Below are 6,218 nucleotides of genomic sequence, written 5' to 3' on the forward strand. Positions count from 1 at the left end.
TTTTTGTTTTTTATACACCTACTTTAAAAGTCATCGGTAGTTTATATAACCTTACAAAATACAATGTAATATCTTGAAGACTTAATTGGTGTTACGGTGGGATAGCCTAGGTGCGAGCACCCTTTACCATTACACTTTCATCCCATGGGGCGTTGGGTAGCGTAATGGTTAAAGCGTTCGCCACATCAAAGACTCGGGTTCGAATCCTCTCGAGGGTACAATTTGTGAACACTCATTTGTATATTGTACTTTCAGACATTTTGATGTTTGATCTGGCTAATTATTATCCAACACACAAAAGATGCTGACGACACTTCTCTGTAATAATGCCTGTATCATACGCGTGATGCTTACCTCCAGTTGATTTCATCACTTCAACGGCTTGACATAATGTAACCAAGAATTTCGCACACAAATAGAATCGATGTTTAATCATCATTGGAAAAAGTCCAAGTTTGGAATATTGATGTTTTTGAAGCATCCATTCTTTTGAGAAATACACTTGGCATAGCATTATTATGCTGTAGTCAACACATATTGTATAATGCAGCTTTGCATATTGTAATGATACTTCCGTATCATCGTGGAAGTAAATGTGAATATTGATTATTTAGAACGTGCGTTGTGTGTGCACGGGCAGATCGATGACAGTATTCACAGAAACCTATGTTCCAACAGTCGTGTGTGGATGAAGTTCGCAAGACAGGTAATTAAATTTTCTGTACTTCAAACGCTGTAAACATACTTGTGTATTTTTGGTTGCAATTTTATATATCTTGACAAGCATGTGTGTATGAGATACTGTCCGTAAAACGAGTACATAATTTTTCAGCTAGCACAATCTGATCTGTTTTGCATATATTCTTTTCACCTCATGATATCACTACCGTTACCTGTATAGGCACCTCTCTTGCCACTCATTCCCGTTATATATCAGAAATATGTTTGGTATATATTGGAAGAGATCGACAACATCTTGTATAAGATTGACATTCGAGGCTTTTTTTGTATTTCAAAAGTTTCCACCTTTCCAAATTCATATTTGAATCTACAAGACCATGTCATGAAATTCTCTATCACTGTCCATTCATTCTACCGTATGTATGTTCTATCGTCTCAAGGGCGGTGGGGTAGTTTAGTGGTTAAAGCGTTGGCTCAAGCGTTTGGGTACAATGTGTGAAGCCCATTTCTGGTGTCCCCCGCCGTGATGTTGCTGGAATATTGCTAAAAGCGGCGTAAAACCAAACTCAGCCAGTCTATCGTCTCTAGATACACCAAGTATTAACATTCTGACCGTAAAGAGCAAGAATGATAAACACATACCGAATTTAAATCCAATGAAATCATTCCTATACAACCTTTCTATTTGAATCCCATTCCTGTTTTATACTTTTATACTGTCCTTGGTGTCGATTTTTAGTTTTTCGTAAATCAGGAGTTACGGTAAATAAAGAGTCCCCTTTGAACCAGCAAAATATAACACAGACAAGTCTAAAATATTCAATAATATATTGAACAAACAATGACTGACTGAGTTTGGTTTTACGCCGCTTTTAGCAATATTCCAGCAATATCACGGCGGGGGACACGAGAAATGGGCTTCACTCATTGTACCCATGTGGGGATTCGAACCTGGGTCTTCGGCGTGACGAGTGAACGCTTTAACCACTAGACTACCCCACCGCCCCGAACAAACAATGAGCAAGCTACAATGAATGACAATACAGATTTCTAGTACAATGCAATTGAGTCACAAATCTAAAATATTGGGTCACAAATATAAGATATCAACTCCCCAGAGTCTTGACATTTACAGTGAGAACAGATATACTGATTGAAGGTTGTTTACAATGTCAGCAGTTGAATGGACAAGCACGTACGGTCAGTCTTGAAATGATGGTCAGCTTGACGATGGCAGACAGATGTTTATAAATCCAGTCATATGAAAACCCCGGGCACAACTCAACAACCAGCCTTTATATAGCTCTTACGCAGTTCTCGAGCATTCTAGCAAGGCTAGGCTCCATCATTATTCTCTCAGAACGATGAGGGATTTTCTCGAACACACGACATGATGAAAGCCAGAAGTCAAAACAAAAATACTTGCCAAGGGAGGCAACTCTGAAGCGCTATCAAAAAGACATGCCGCTACAAATACTATTGCCATTGGACTTATGATGCCAGATGCGAGCCACAACCCATACTCAAAACTTTAACCATTCTCACACTCTCATTAGACTGGTTTGAATAAGGGGATAAATTATGTTCGTCGACCAATACCTGACTCCAGTCTCTCGGAAATGGGCAGATATAGAAGAGGTAATACACCAAATGCATCAGATTTCATAGACATTCATCTATGTCGGTATTCTTTGACTGGTAGCGTATCTCGCAATACAACACTTAAGATTTTCTTATTTAACAATATAATCTATAAGCGCCCCGAGATGAGATACTAAACGGAGGCAGGTTTCAAATGCATTCATGGAGTCAAACTACAATGTAGTTTTTTCAACAGTAATACATACACAATATAAACGCTCTGAATATAGCTGGCGGTCTGTGAAGCCTGCGACTGGGTGTTCTCATATTAGTGAATTGATACCAGTGTTTTGCAATGGAGAGCTGTTGGTGATCAGTGTTTGACACCTTGCACCTTTGACAGATTACACGTTGCTCCAAGGTTTTACTGAATGCTAAGCATAAAGATGTATAGTAAATCTGGATAAGGGGAAAGTTATAGGCACAACAGTTTCATTTTATATATTTTCCAGAAATGTTCATTTAAACTAATAATTATTGCCTTAGAGCATGTCTATGAAAGAGTTGGCATAATCATGGTTACCGTATTATTTAAGGATTCTAATGTATTCATAAATCAAGTGGTATGGTTGGGTTGTTGTTAACGACGCACTCGGCAATATTCCAACTATATGGCGATGGGGTAGATCTGGAGATGTCGAAGGCTATGGCAGTACTTGGGTGTTGTGTTTCCCCAAAAAACAATCTTGCCGTGTTGGAAAATTACGTTTGCTTGTTGCATATTGGGGACGTATGACCGAAGAATTTCATCTGTTTAACTTTAGGCCGTTAAACTGCACCAAGTCTGTTCTACCGGTATTTGAGATGGTGGCATCTTTACACTCTCGCCATCAAAAGGCAACCATGCTTGTCGTAAGATGCCAATAACGGGATTGGGTGGTCAGCCTCGCAGACTTGGTTGACACATGTCTTCGTATCCCAATAGCGAAGATCGATTATCATGATGCTGATCATTGTATTGTCTTGTTCAAACTCGAATATTTAGCGACCCCCACCATAAAGCTGGAATAATGATGAATGCAGCATTAATCCACAACAAACAAACAACTGCATTGTGTTTCTTTACACGGAATCTGATATTACGGGCTGGCTGCTCTCTAGAATTGCTAGAATGGACACTGGTACACCCTTGAGATCAGGACATCACACTTTCTATGTAGATCAACCTCTCTGGCCAACTGATAATAACCGTCCAGTCACAGCGATTATTTGCATATAATACAACAACTTCATTGTAGGATTGTGGGACACATTTCAGTTTTTCTACAATGTATATTGACAAACGTCTGTGATATGAAAATGGATTGTTCGCCTCGGCATGTATCAATAAAGTGATAGTATAGTGTCAATACTCCTTGTGAAGTTTGTTTTGTCGTTCTAGTAGATGTTCCGTATTTGATGGGTTTAGGACAATGTCTTGTTGAAATTCTTATATTGATCTTTTTATGACTACAACTCATGAATTATACAAATATTGGCAAGTGTCCTGTCCATGAACAACGAATTATCGAGAGTAAAAATATCGATTCAAGGACATAAGTGTTCTTCTGAGGCCTGTTTCATCAGTGCTAATGCCGCTTTGAGACTAATATAAACAATGGTAACTTTGATGGTGACGATAATATTAATGATGATGATAATGACGACTAATATGATGATGATGATGATGATGCATTTTGGACCTACAACTTTCAGTCTTGAAATGTGAGATCAGTCTTCCTCTGGAGTCATCCCACAGATTTTGAATTGGGACAAAACCCAGTGACATCGGCGGTCACGGGAACGTTCATGAAATAAGTACACTCAAGGAGTGTCTTGGACGAGCATTAGCAAAAATATAAAATGGCAATTATACATAATGGCCTCTGGTACTCGCGCAGCCGTGACAACTGAACACCTGATATCTCTTTACACCTGCAAACGTACCCTGGATATGCATGAGATGAGTCCTTCGCCCGCATGGCTGTCCGTACTTTCTGTGTTTACATTCCAACGTGAAATAATACAGACAAGACAAGACAAGATTTTTATTAGGTCAAAGACCAATACAAGATGTCCTATCTGGATCTTCAACCGCTGTGCCGTAGTCTGATAAAGAAGACTCTTATAGAATTATTCGCAATATCCTCCCAACAAGACAATTACTTTATAAAACTGTATGCACTTCTTCACCAGTATGTCCATTTTGTGAAACAGGAACAGAAACTATCAACCATATGTTATGGGAATGGTAATCTGTCTTTAGATCATAGAAAGAAATAAAATCATGGTTGAATTCAGTACAGCCACAACTGGAACTCACAAATAAACCATTTTGTGAAACAGGAACAGAACTATCAACCATATGTTATGGGAATGGGAATCTGTCTTTAAATCATAGAAAGAAATAGAATCATGGTTGAATTCAGTACAGCCACAACTGGAACTCACAAATAAACCATTTTGTGAAACAGGAACAGAAACTATCAACCATATGTTATGGGAATGGGAATCTATCTTTAAATCATAGAAAGAAATAGAATCATGGTTGAATTCAGTACAGCCGCAACTGGAACTCTCAAATAAACTCGTTATATTGGGAATGAAAGGAAAGAACAATAATCCTATTAATGAAATCATTTCAGTAGTCAAACAGTATATCTATGGATGCAGCATAAATTGTTTCAGACCAAAGTTAGAATATTTTAAAAAGGAAATTGTCCGTTACTATGATATGTCAAGATATGTTTTACCTATTAACGGTAACTGAGAAATTTGTTTTTTTTGTCCATATTGGTCAACTTTACTTTTTAATACTTGTAAAATAATCCTGCCAATAAATATTGACGTACATTTTCAGCAAATTGTATAATATATACCATTGTATTATTATGAAATTTTTCTATACGTTTGCCTGTACCATGAAATATGGAAAATAAAATAGGAATACTCTTACCCTTGCACACTCAAAAAGGACACAGATCATATTGTCCCTGTTTTCATTTACATTCATTAAAGATGCTTCTGACGCAAAGAGACTCTATACACATCATCAATTCATATAAGACTATTTTCAAGTAATCTAATATTTAAACGTCATAAATAAAGTTACACAATTAGTAAAACACATTTTCTAAATGTGTCTGTATTTTTTCGGCCTCTCGCTGTCTTGTGGTTGAGGTTGGAGCTAAATGAAAAGTATATTCTTTTAACAATTTTTTGTTTAATAGAAAAGTGTTTACGTACGCTGTTCTGGACTGAGAAATATTGACAATTGCCAACCTGGTGTATTCAGTTTTATTTACTTTACTGATATAATAAAAATAGCAAGATCCTTTACAACTAATTTTTAATATATCACCTCCAACGCGTGTACCTGGTATTTGATAGTGATTTGTAAATAGAAGCGACAAAACCCTCTTTCCTCGTCCATAAGAAATTTCTGCTGAAAGCAGAGTCGATTATACAATTGTGACTGTATCATGAGTATATATTGTTTCATCAGTATTATAGCTTTACGATGCTGTTTGTAAACAAATCGAGTCTGGATAACTTAAACATGTTTAAGTCATATGTGTTATTTAATGAAACTTAGGCATGTTTAGTAATATGATTTTATGAAATGATATTTATATGCTATAGGCAAAGGTTTATTTATAAATTCCAGCATCGCGAAAACCTCGCCGCGTGACCAGAGTAGGGGAGTTAAATGATAAAATGGAGACGAAACGAAAAAAGGATTATAATTCCTTTTTGCCTACATATTATATTTTATTTTATTTTGTTGTTGTTGCAATGTCTTTCATAATGTGGTAGTTACTGGAGTAGTTAAATTTCAAATATCACCTCACAACTTTCTAGTAAACATTATCCGTAAAAGTCATTGTTGAATATGCCTCATACAGTATCTGTATGTA

The 6,218-nt window shown here is 36.8% G+C and overlaps 1 protein-coding gene across 1 annotated transcript in view; it reads left to right on the forward strand.

Annotated features, from left to right (window-relative positions):
* Window positions 1-660: 660 nt before the first annotated feature.
* The window catches only part of LOC124273779 (putative GPI-anchored protein pfl2), a 32,160-nt gene continuing 26,602 nt past the window's right edge, over window positions 661-6,218 (forward strand). Inside the window, exon 1 of the mRNA XM_046709088.1 lies at window positions 661-706. The gene's annotated coding sequence lies outside the window, so the exon portion shown is untranslated. The remainder of the gene's footprint in view (window positions 707-6,218) is intronic.

The sequence above is a fragment of the Haliotis rubra genome, unplaced genomic scaffold (genome assembly GCF_003918875.1).
Source record: "Haliotis rubra isolate DU_JTF1 unplaced genomic scaffold, ASM391887v1 Scf184, whole genome shotgun sequence".
NCBI lineage: Eukaryota > Metazoa > Mollusca > Gastropoda > Lepetellida > Haliotidae > Haliotis > Haliotis rubra.